The 13,667-nt window shown below is 44.8% G+C and overlaps 1 protein-coding gene across 3 annotated transcripts in view; it reads right to left on the reverse strand.

Moving 5' to 3' along the window:
- Positions 1-13,667, reverse strand: part of LOC124117022 (fibronectin type-III domain-containing protein 3A-like) — a 175,147-nt gene that overhangs the window by 97,223 nt on the left and 64,257 nt on the right. The window lies entirely within an intron of this gene.

Here is a 13,667-nt window from a genome sequence, read left to right on the forward strand (position 1 = left end):
GCCCCTCGTACTGCTCAAGGTCAGTTGTGAAAATACACAACTTATACAAGAAAAAGAAAAGATCCATTTTTCCAGGGCATGAATGACAACAATAAAAAAAATTAGGCTGATGAAATATTCTTGAATGAATACAAAAAATGTCAGATTCTTTCTTAAAATAACGTTGACATATATAGGAATATCTTCCAAGCTTCTTGTCTGCTTTAATGGAAACATTAACCAATGAGAATTTTCGAAGGGGCCTTCGGATCTGTGCCAGTTTCTAAAGCTGAGTTAACACACATCTAGCTGGTGTTCTGGCATTAATTTACACACATTTTACTCATTAGGTCTGCATATGGGCTCTTATTATAGGGCTGACAGAGGCAGAGATGATGTAGACTGGGGAATAGACAGAGGCAGAGATATATAGGGCTGACAGAGGCACAGATGGTGTAGACTGGGGAATAGACAGAGGCAGAGATATATAGGGCTGACAGAGGCAGAGATGGTGTAGACTGGGGAATAGACAGAGGCAGAGATATATAGGGCTGACAGAGGCAGAGATGATGTAGACTGGGGAGTAGACAGAGGCAGAGATATATAGGGCTGACAGAGGCACAGATGGTGTAGACTGGGGAATAGACAGAGGCAGAGATATATAGGGCTGACAGAGGCACAGATGGTGTAGACTGGGGAATAGACAGAGGCAGAGATATATAGGGCTGACAGAGGCACAGATGGTGTAGACTGGGGAATAGACAGAGGCAGAGATATATAGGGCTGACAGAGGCACAGATGGTGTAGACTGGGGAATAGACAGAGGCAGAGATATATAGGGCTGACAGAGGCACAGATGGTGTAGACTGGGGAATAGACAGAGGCAGAGATATATAGGGCTGACAGAGGCAGAGATGGTGTAGACTGGGGAATAGACAGAGGCAGAGATATATAGGGCTGACAGAGGCAGAGATGGTGCAGACTGGGGAGTAGACAGAGGCAGAGACAGTGCAGACTTGGGAGTCAGGCTAGTGATATCATCCCATTGTACAATGTTTGATTGTTTGTTGTTTAACGCCACACTCAGTAATATTCCAGCTATATGACAGTGGTCTGTAAATAATTGAGTCTGGACCAAGTAATCCAGTGATTGACATCATGAGGATGATCTACACAATTGGGATACGGCGACATGCATCAACTAAATAAGCAAGCTTGACCACCGGATCCCATTAGTCGCCTTTTACAGAAAGCATGGGTTGCTGAAGATTATATTCCATTTGAAGAATTCAAACAAAAAATGGTTCAGGCTCAGTTTTGATTCAACATCGAAAATAAATCAGAAAAACTGAAAAAAATCGGCTTGCATCATGATAAATTGAATCCTAACATCACTGATGTATTAATAGCTACTACAGAACATACTTGTACTTAATAACAAGCTGTACCCTGGTCACATTTCGCTAATTACATTAATTAGTGAAAAAAGTGTTAGGGTTAGCAGCATGAAGCCAGGCAAACAGGATCTTGCACAATATTGCACAACTCATGACTGGTGGATAATGTCAATAATCCACCTCTCTAAAACTGGAGGAACGAAAATAAGTGGATGACTTGTAGAAGTAATAAGCGAGAGAGGTCATAAGCAGGAAATTGCTAAGATCGTGAAACACAATGTTCTGTCAATCAATAGAAATGATTAACATAACCAGTGAGGAGTGAGTGAGTGTGGGAGAGGGGGAAAGAGAAAAAGAGAGAAAGAGGAAGAGGGAAAGGGGAGAGAGAGAGGGAGAGAGAGAGGGAGAGAGAGAGAGAGGGAGAGAGAGAGAGAGAGAGAGAGAGAGAGAGAGAGAGAGAAAGAGGAAGAGGGAAAGGGGAGAGAGAGAGAGAGAGAGGGAGAGAGAGAGGGAGAGAGAGAGAGAGGGAGAGAGAGAGAGAGAGGGAGAGATAAGGAGAGAGAGAGGGAGAGAAAGGGAGAAAGAGAGAGTGAGAGAGAGGGAGAGAGAGAGAGAGGGAGAGAGAGGGAGAGAGAGAGAGAGAGAGAGAGAGAGAGGGAGAGAGAGAGAGGGAGAGAGAGAGAGTGAGAGAAAGAGAGTGAGAGAAAGAGAGTGAGAGAGAGAGAGAGTGAGAGAGGGAGGGAGAGAAAGGGAGAGAGAGAGGGAGAGAGTGAGAGGGAGAGGGAGAGAGGGAGAGAGAGAGAGAGAGAGAGAGAGGGGATGGGTGATTTCAGGTGGGTATTTCAGTATTACAGAAATCTCTCCACAATTGTACTGAATGGTTGTATATACATAAATGATTTAAATGGATGCTTTACTGCTTAAAACAATCATTCATGAACATGAAAAGAAACTCTGATAGATGACAATTCTCAGGATAATTAGAACATAACACGACATAATGTTTTGTAACATTTTAATTTTCAAAATAAATCTGCCTGTTCCAAAACAGCTGTGAAAAGCTAAAATCATTTTTGAATGGAGTGAACCATCTTACCAATGGATGCCACCTTCTGCATCCACAACCAAAACATTAGCTTGCAAACATTTAGATAAAACATATCAAACACATTTGGCTTATTGAACAGAATACCATATCGTCTTTACAATTCAAGTCAAGAGGTCTTTGACATATCAATAATATACAAAGCTTAAATTCAAACACTGCCATACTTATCTAATATTGTGTGCAGTTTTCAAAAATAAGGTCCCTGCCATAACCCTAATGCTTATAAAGTTACAAATTTAGTGGGTTTCTTGATACACACACTACAGGAGCAAATATATCAAGGACACCCCAGGAGGATCCCCCATAATTCCAAACAGCAGTATGACTGTCAAAAACGTAATAGAAAGTATTTCACATGTGTCACGACTCAGTGAAAGCAATTTGACAATGCTGACAAACCAATGAGAATGCAGGATATAATTACTTTTGTTTTCCAATCTGCAATAATGAGTTGTTAAGAGAGCATGATTTCCTCCCCATGTGACACCCATCTGCAGCTAAACGGAACAGTTGCACACAACGCTGGGCACTCTGCTGCTCTCCCACAACTCAGACCAGACCACTGTGGAAATCACCATCCTTGTTATCAGTTTTTGTCCCTTTTCCAACACATAAACACAACATACTTCCCTTGTCATGAAAATGTACTTAGCAGGGAAGAGGACAGGAAGCAAATGTAAACCTGTAATAAGCTATCTTAAACATCATTTGTAACACTATCACATCACCATGGCAATATCTCAGTAAACACTTCCTCAGGCAGCTGATGACTAAGCTGGGAAAGCTTCCAGCAACACATGTTGGAAAAGTGTCAGGGAGGAATTAATTTTACTGCTATCATCATCATCATTATGACCATCATCATCATCATCATCATCATCATCATCATCATCATCATCATCTCCTTTATTATTATCATCTCCATTATCATCGACATCATCATCACCATCATCATCTCCATTATCATCATCATCACCACCATTTCCATCATCATCACCATCATCATCATCACCATCATCATCATCTCCATCATCATCATCATCACCATCATCATCATCTCCATCATCATCATCATCATCATCATCATCATCATCATCATCATCTCCATCATCATCATCATCACAATCATCATCATCATCATCACCATCATCATCATTTCCATCATCATCTCCCTCATCATCACCGTCATCATCATCTCCCTCATCATCATCACCATCATAACTCCATCATCACCATCATCATCTCCCTCATCATCATCACCATCATAACTCCATCATCACCATCATCATCTCCCTCATCATCATCACCATCATAACTCCATCATCACCATCATCATCTCCATCATCATCTCCCTCATCATCATCACCATCATAACTCCATCATCACCATCATCATCTCCCTCATCATCATAACCATCATAACTCCATCATCTCCATCATCATCTCCCTCATCATCATCACCATCATAACTCCATCATCACCATCATCATCTCCATCATCATCATAACCATCATAACTCCATCATCATCTCCCTCATCATCATAACCATCATAACTCCATCATCACCATCATCATCTCCATCATCATCTCCCTCATCATCATCACCATCATAACTCCATCATCTCCATCATCATCTCCATCATCATCTCCCTCATCATCATAACCATCATAACTCCATCATCACCATCATCATCTCCATCATCATCTCCCTCATCATCATCACCATCATAACTCCATCATCTCCATCATCATCTCCCTCATCATCATCACCATCATAACTCCATCATCACCATCATCATCTCCATCATCATCTCCCTCATCATCATCACCATCATAACTCCATCATCACCATCATCATCTCCATCATCAAAACTCCATCATAAGCATCACCACCATCATCACCACCATCATCATCATCATCACCATCATCACCATCATCACAAATATCATAATTGATATACAAATGTACAGTAAGTTGACACATAAAACAATTAGAAAATAAATTGTAAAACTATTTTTCAACAGTTAGTACAAGTTCTGAAGTTACTCTTATTTGAATGGACTCCAATCTACTCCAACCGTTCTGTTGTGGCACTGTTCCCATTGATGAGGGAATATATCTCCTTATTGTAACATAATATTCATACCCGCAACAAATTCCAACATATTATTCATAACAGCAACACAACAAACTGCAATATATTATTCATAACAGCCGCACAACAAACTGCAATATATTATTCATAACAGCAACACAACAAACTGCAATATATTATTCATAACAGCCGCACAACAAACTGCAATATATTATTCATAACAGCCGCACAACAAACTGCAATATATCATTCATAACAGCAACAGTGGCGAGGATAGGGGAAGCTTGTATTTGTAAAGCAAGGGGAGATAATTAGACAGCACGTGTTGGGTCAGTCTGGGTCTAGCCACACTTACAGACTATCAGTAATCTGTGGAAGGGTGCAGCACCAATGGATTGGGATGGTAAATCAATGGAAATTAGTCACCACTGGACCGGGATGGTCAGCTCTGGCCAGCAATCACACAGACATCTTTAAACTGTAGAAGGAATTATTACCACTCCAACATGTTAAACTGCGATTAGTCTGGTTGCAGTATGACTAATTGTACCACTACACGCTGGTCGATTAAGTATGTTATACGTGAGGATCGATACAAATACAGATGCATCCCAGTATAGTCCCACTGATTACTCTCTTAATGTCTTACCGGTATGTAAGAAACAATGGTCTGCATCGAGGCGAAAATGATATACTGGCAGTATGTTTAATTGCACAGTGTCCTCATATCAAATAAGTACGAATGCAGCTAATGACAATGCATAGAGATTCACTGCAATAGTCAGGATGATTCAATGTAGATTATCATTATCAAGTAAGTGAACTAGAAAAAATGTATAAAGAAACCCACTCAAGTACCTTGATCAAGCAAGCAGAAGGTATGTGCATCTGTAACGCTACATGAGTTGAAAACCAAGAGTCAACCTTGACTTTATCAAATTGCTGTACACATTATATAGATCAAGAGACAGATGGTGAAATATACATGTGGGTCAATTACAACAGAAGAAAATTACTAGACCAAAAGTGCATTGCTGGACATGTCTTAGCAAACATGTTATATGTCAATACTTTTATTTTCCTGAAATAAATGTTTGAATTAATAACACATACTTTTATATGGACATCACAATAATGAACGCTGATACAGTTACCAGACCTACTTTGAACCCATAGTCTGTTTGCACTTCAAAACAACAAATAGGCCATCTTGTAGAAAAACATCTACAAACATCGAATCATATGCACAAAGCTATCTTGGCACCACAGAAGTTGTATGTTAAAGTATAGGAAGTGTTGTCATCTATAACACATGGGCTGGACAACCACCAAGCATCGTCCCCGTCACTGGAAGCAGCAACCTGCAGCCAGTGACTGTCTGCTACTAAAGGCTGTGCAAGGATGTGACCCATGGACTAGACAACCACCCAGCATGGGTGTCCCCTTGTCACTCTACACAACCTGCAGCCACTGACCGTCTGCTACTAAAGGCTGTGCAAGGATGTGACCCATGGACTAGACAACCACCAGCATGGTTGTCCCCCTGTCACTCTACACAACCTGCAGCCACTGACTGTCTGCTACTAAAGGCTGTGCAAGGATGTGACACATGGACTTGACAACCACCCAGCATGGTTGTCCCCCTGTCACTCTACACAACCTGCAGCCACTGACCGTCTGCTACTAAAGGCTGTGCAAGGATGTGACACATGGACTAGACAACCACCCAGCATGGGTGTCCCCCTGTCACTCTACACAACCTGCAGCCACTGACCGTCTGCTACTAAAGGCTGTGGTGGGATGTGACACATGGACTAGACAACCACCCAGCATGGTTGTCCCCTTGTCACTCTACACAACCTGCAGCCACTGACCGTCTGCTACTAAAGGCTGTGCAAGGATGTGACCCATGGACTAGACAACCACCCAGCATGGTTGTCCCCCTGTCACTCTACACAACCTGCAGCCACTGACTGTCTGCTACTAAAGGCTGTGCAAGGATGTGACACATGGACTAGACAACCACCCAGCATGGGTGTCCCCCTGTCACTCTACACAACCTGCAGCCAATGACCGTCTGCTACTAAAGGCTGTGCAAGGATGTGACCCATGGACTAGACAACCACCCAGCATGGGTGTCCCCCTGTCACTCTACACAACCTGCAGCCACTGACCGTCTGCTACTAAAGGCTGTGCAAGGATGTGACACATGGACTAGACAACCACCCAGCATGGTTGTCCCCCTGTCACTCTACACAACCTGCAGCCAATGACCGTCTGCTACTTAAGGCTGTGCAAGGATGTGACACATGGACTAGACAACCATCCAGCATGCGTGTCCCCCTGTCACTCTACACAACCTGCAGCCACTGACCGTCTGCTACTAAAGGCTGTGCAAGGATGTGACCCATGGACTAGACAACCACCCAGCATGGGTGTCCCCCTGTCACTCTACACAACCTGCAGCCACTGACCGTCTGCTACTAAAGGCTGTGCAAGGATGTGACACATGGACTAGACAACCACCCAGCATGGTTGTCCCCCTGTCACTCTACACAACCTGCAGCCAATGACCGTCTGCTACTTAAGGCTGTGCAAGGATGTGACACATGGACTAGACAACCATCCAGCATGCGTGTCCCCCTGTCACTCTACACAACCTGCAGCCACTGACTGTCTGCTACTAAAGGCTGTGGTGGGATGTGACCCATGGACTAGACAACCACCCAGCATGGGTGTCCCCCTGTCACTCTACACAACCTGCAGCCACTGACTGTCTGCTACTAAAGGCTGTGCAAGGATGTGACACATGGACTAGACAACCACCCAGCATGGTTGTCCCCCTGTCACTCTACACAACCTGCAGCCACTGACCGTCTGCTACTAAAGGCTGTGCAAGGATGTGACACATGGACTAGACAACCACCCAGCATGGGTGTCCCCCTGTCACTCTACACAACCTGCAGCCACTGACCGTCTGCTACTAAAGGCTGTGGTGGGATGTGACACATGGACTAGACAACCACCCAGCATGGTTGTCCCCTTGTCACTCTACACAACCTGCAGCCACTGACCGTCTGCTACTAAAGGCTGTGCAAGGATGTGACCCATGGACTAGACAACCACCCAGCATGGTTGTCCCCCTGTCACTCTACACAACCTGCAGCCACTGACTGTCTGCTACTAAAGGCTGTGCAAGGATGTGACACATGGACTAGACAACCACCCAGCATGGGTGTCCCCCTGTCACTCTACACAACCTGCAGCCACTGACCGTCTGCTACTAAAGGCTGTGCAAGGATGTGACCCATGGACTAGACAACCACCCAGCATGGGTGTCCCCCTGTCACTCTACACAACCTGCAGCCACTGACCGTCTGCTACTAAAGGCTGTGCAAGGATGTGACACATGGACTAGACAACCACCCAGCATGGTTGTCCCCCTGTCACTCTACACAACCTGCAGCCAATGACCGTCTGCTACTTAAGGCTGTGCAAGGATGTGACACATGGACTAGACAACCATCCAGCATGCGTGTCCCCCTGTCACTCTACACAACCTGCAGCCACTGACCGTCTGCTACTAAAGGCTGTGCAAGGATGTGACCCATGGACTAGACAACCACCCAGCATGGGTGTCCCCCTGTCACTCTACACAACCTGCAGCCACTGACCGTCTGCTACTAAAGGCTGTGCAAGGATGTGACACATGGACTAGACAACCACCCAGCATGGTTGTCCCCCTGTCACTCTACACAACCTGCAGCCAATGACCGTCTGCTACTTAAGGCTGTGCAAGGATGTGACACATGGACTAGACAACCATCCAGCATGCGTGTCCCCCTGTCACTCTACACAACCTGCAGCCACTGACTGTCTGCTACTAAAGGCTGTGGTGGGATGTGACCCATGGACTAGACAACCACCCAGCATGGGTGTCCCCCTGTCACTCTACACAACCTGCAGCCACTGACTGTCTGCTACTAAAGGCTGTGCAAGGATGTGACCCATGGACTAGACAACCACCCAGCATGGGTGTCCCCTTGTCACTCTACACAACCTGCAGCCACTGACCGTCTGCTACTAAAGGCTGTGCAAGGATGTGACCCATGGACTAGACAACCACCAGCATGGTTGTCCCCCTGTCACTCTACACAACCTGCAGCCACTGACTGTCTGCTACTAAAGGCTGTGCAAGGATGTGACACATGGACTAGACAACCACCCAGCATGGTTGTCCCCTTGTCACTCTACACAACCTGCAGCCACTGACTGTCTGCTACTAAAGGCTGTGCAAGGATGTGACACATGGACTTGACAACCATCCAGCATGGGTGTCCCCCTGTCACTCTACACAACCTGCAGCCACTGACTGTCTGCTACTAAAGGCTGTGCAAGGATGTGACCCATGGACTAGACAACCACCCAGCATTGTTGTCCCCCTGTTACTCTACACAACCTGCAGCCACTGACCGTCTGCTACTAAAGACTGTGCAAGGATGTGACACATGGACTTGACAACCATCCAGCATGGGTGTCCCACTGTCACTCTACACAACCTGCAGCCACTGACCGTCTGCTACTAAAGGCTGTGCAAGGATGTGACACATGGACTTGACAACCATCCAGCATGGGTGTCCCCCTGTCACTCTACACAACCTGCAGCCACTGACTGTCTGCTACAAAGACTCTTGCATCTCTGCCTCTTGGACCAGACAACCACTGGGTATAGCCTGCCTACTGTGAAACCACCAGGCAGTCACATCTTTCTGATATGTCTGGACTTTTTCTTTCTTCATAGAGATGGTTAAGCAAACAGCAGGGAGCTCTTGTTAGCAGATGATCAGAACCATCTGTGAGCAAAGATATAAACTGGAAGCTATATTCAGCTGTCAGATATGTTCCACTAAGGCCAAAAAGATAATTAACCCCAATCCCTAGACAAACAGAACAAGTATAACCTCTTAGTCATCATAAATGATTAAATCTGATCCAAAAGATCAAAGTTAGGTTTCTTGTTCTTCCTGCATCATTTTCTGCCTGCATATTTGTCTGTCTGCATCATGGTTTGACAACATCTGTATCCTTGCATCATTCGTCTGTCTGCATCATTGTCTATAACACAGTCAGTACCATTTGCCTGACTGCATCATGTGTCTGTCTTCATTCAAATCTCCACTGACTCCATGTCTGGGCCCAAAACTATTGAAGGTGTCCTGTCAGCTTACAATTATGCGTGTGAATGTTACCAGCAAATTCATCCACTAAACTTACCTGATGTCAGGTTTTTTATTTCCTGCAAACAACTTGAAACCTTCTTATACAGGCTATTATCAGATATTTTCAGGTAATAAATATTACTCGACAGGATCCCACATTCAAAGAAGCCTTCAACTGTGCCTTAAAGGCCTGAAAGGCTTGTGTAAGGTTGCTATGAATGTGGTATGTGCTTTTAAGGCTGCTATGACTAGCTTTTGCCCCTGCATGTCAAACACAAGACAACTTGATGAAGCCTGAAACAGAGAATATCCATGCTGCGTGAGGAACAACCTGGTGGGAAGCTTGCTAGACAGCCTTTGATCTACTGCACCTTTCAACATGCATTTGTCAAGCATGGTTATAAAACTCAAGGATGCAAGAACTAAAATAAACAGATAAATTTGAGCAAGTTCTCTTTCTTGGCACAAGTGTGAGTCTGAGGAAATAACACTTTTAATCATGATAATTAAGTGCACTGCACCCTATGAACCCAGCACTAGAGTTTTTCTACCATTTCTTCACAAATGGGCTCTAAACATACCCAGCTTTCAATAATTGGCTCGAATGGGGTTGCCTTTCTGAAACTGTGTAGTCAGATAGCATAAACAGTCAACTCTGATCACAGAGGTTTGACGTAATTAGAATACCAGTTGCAAGATTGCCTCAATGGATGTGGGGGAATTTTGTTTGTAAATGGCTTTTGGCAGGTTTTCAGTTTAAGAATGATCTTTATTGCAGAGTTCAATTTGTAGCTATTTTACATAGCACTTGGGGGTTGCGGAAATAGCATAACCTTAGGTCCGAACTAACACATGACAGGCGAATAAGACCTCACACTGACAACAATAAAGGTCTGTACGCAAAGAGTACTATGAATGAGTTGGGTTATAATGCAACTATTAACAGCATATTTCAGTGAAAAGGGCATGTCAGCTTATTGTGAGAGGAAATCCACAAGTAAAGATTCTTAAAGTTTGCTGCTTGGGTGAAATCACTAAGCACAAATGTCAGCTGACAATGGTGCTGATAAACCGAACATATGGGGCTAAATGAGGATTTGAACCAATCATAAGATCTGCAAACTCAACACCTCAGACCACTTAGCCATTACTAGTCTCAACTGATAATAATTTTGGAACAATTTGATTTCACTCAATACTACATGTGCGAAATCGTCAACACCGGAAGCGCTCGTTAAATCTACAGCATCATCATCATCATCATCATCATCATCAATACTACATTGACATACTATAGATCTTAACTTACTGACACTTGCACGTATTAAAAAGAAAGAAATGCTAGTTGCCAAATGTTTTAAGACATCAGACAACTTCACCTAGATTTGATGCAAGTTTTGGTTTTGATATTAAACATTCTGTACAGTTCTATTGAAAAAAAACGAGTTTAAAAATGGTAGACAGAACCTGATTAAATCAGCAGCATCAGACTTAGATGGCTAAAACAAGTTAACTCAAGGTATCACCTGATTAATGCACCTGTCTTAAGTATTCATATTTAATATAGTGTGACTGGATCCTTCCAGCTGCGGCAGACAACATGGGCTTTCCGTGTCAGCAGATGACCAGTGAAATGTCAAGGTGACAGAAGCTTGGTCAGGCTGTTCTAAAGCTATAAACTTGGGATCAATAAACCTCCACACATTTCATACACTCTGTAGATGGTCAATAAGACAACTGTTGACAAGCAGAGACTGGGAGGCAGATGGAAGGGTAAGGAAAGCTTCTATCAAGGGGTATTAGAGTCAGTTCTTGGCAAAGCAGGCTAAGGCAACCTTCCTACAAGGGCAACCTTCCTACAAGGGCACCATACCCTGTGGCTGTGTGAGTCACTCTTGTCATTCAGAGGCAAGGAGAGATACGGAAACCTTCCTATAAGTGTCACTTACCTCAGGCTCCATGTCACTCAGAGGCAAGGAGGGATAAGGCAACCTTCCTATAAGTGACACTTCCCTCAGGCTCCATGTCACTCAGAGGCAAGGAGGGATAAGGCAACCTTCCTATAAGTGACACTACCCTCAGGCTCCATGTCATTCAGAGGCAAGGAGGGATACGGCAACCTTCCTACAAGTGACACTACCCTCAGGCTCCATGTCATTCAGAGGCAAGGAGGGATACGGCAACCTTCCTACAAGTGACACTACCCTCAGGCTCCATGTCATTCAGAGGCAAGGAGGGATACGGCAACCTTCCTACAAGTGACACTACTCTCAGGCACCATGTCATTCAGAGGCAAGGAGAGATACAGAAACCTTCCTACAAGTGACACTACCCTCAGACACCATGTCATTCAGAGGCAAGGAGAGATACGGCAACCTTCCTACAAGTGACACTACCCTCAGGCACCATGTCACTCAGGGGCAAGCAGGGATACGGCAACCTTCCTACAAGTGACACTACCCTCAGGCTCCATGTCATTCAGAGGCAGGGAGGTATACGGCAACCTTCCTACAAGTGACACTACCCTCAGGTACCATGTCATTCAGGGGCAAGCAGGGATACGGCAACCTTCCTACAAGTGACACTACCCTCAGGCTCCATGTCATTCAGAGGCAAGGAGGGATACGGCAACCTTCCTACAAGTGACACTTCCCTCAGGCTCCATGTCATTCAGAGGCAAGGAGGGATACGGCAACCTTCCTACAAGTGACACTACCCTCAGGCTCCATGTCACTCAGAGGCAAGGAGGGATACGGCAACCTTCCTACAAGTGACACTACCCTCAGGCTCCATGTCATTCAGAGGCAAGGAGGGATACGGCAACCTTCCTACAAGTGACACTACCCTCAGGCTCCATGTCATTCAGAGGCAGGGAGGTATACGGCAACCTTCCTACAAGTGACACTACCCTCAGGTACCATGTCATTCAGGGGCAAGCAGGGATACGGCAACCTTCCTACAAGTGACACTACCCTCAGGCTCCATGTCATTCAGAGGCAAGGAGGGATACGGCAACCTTCCTACAAGTGACACTTCCCTCAGGCTCCATGTCATTCAGAGGCAAGGAGGGATACGGCAACCTTCCTACAAGTGACACTACCCTCAGGCTCCATGTCATTCAGGGGCAAGCAGGGATACGGCAACCTTCCTACAAGTGACACTACCCTCAGGCTCCATGTCACTCAGAGGCAAGGAGGGATACGGCAACCTTCCTACAAGTGACACTACCCTCAGGCACCATGTCACTCAGGGGCAAGCAGGGATACGGCAACCTTCCTACAAGTGACACTACCCTGTGTCTATGAGTCAGGTTTTGGCAGTCCATCATCATGGCAACTACCAGTGGTTAGTGGTTCTGAATTTACAGTCTACCTCCAACAGTGCTGCTCAAGTACAGAAGCAGAGACTCCCTTTGCCAGCTTCGCCCTCAGATTCACTTTGGGAATGCTTTAATTTGATTTATCACAAAATGGCAGACGAATAGCTTTGCATACACTGTCAATGCCAGAGATCTGTCATCTGGGATGTAATCTCGGCTCCCAAACCTGATGATTTAAGAGGCGACATGTCAAAGAAGCTCACAAATACATGGGTTCTCAAATCAGGTTGTACAAGAAAATCCTATGCTTTATCAAAACATCAATGTATCATACCTTCATGCTCTCCTTTTTGTCAATCTCTGACTTTTATGACTTAGTCCACATTTTCTTCTCTACACAAAGTTCATATTTCCTTCTCTTCACAAAGTCCAGACAGATGAAAGTAGATGCAGTTAATGAATGTCCGCATGTCAACATAGACACCAGAATTATCGAATCTTGGAGAGTTTTACTTAAACTGTAAGTAATATACAAAACAAGTTGTGCTGA

The sequence above is a fragment of the Haliotis rufescens genome, unplaced genomic scaffold (assembly GCF_023055435.1).
Source record: "Haliotis rufescens isolate VD_foot unplaced genomic scaffold, xgHalRufe1.0.p SCAF_9, whole genome shotgun sequence".
Lineage (NCBI taxonomy): Eukaryota > Metazoa > Mollusca > Gastropoda > Lepetellida > Haliotidae > Haliotis > Haliotis rufescens.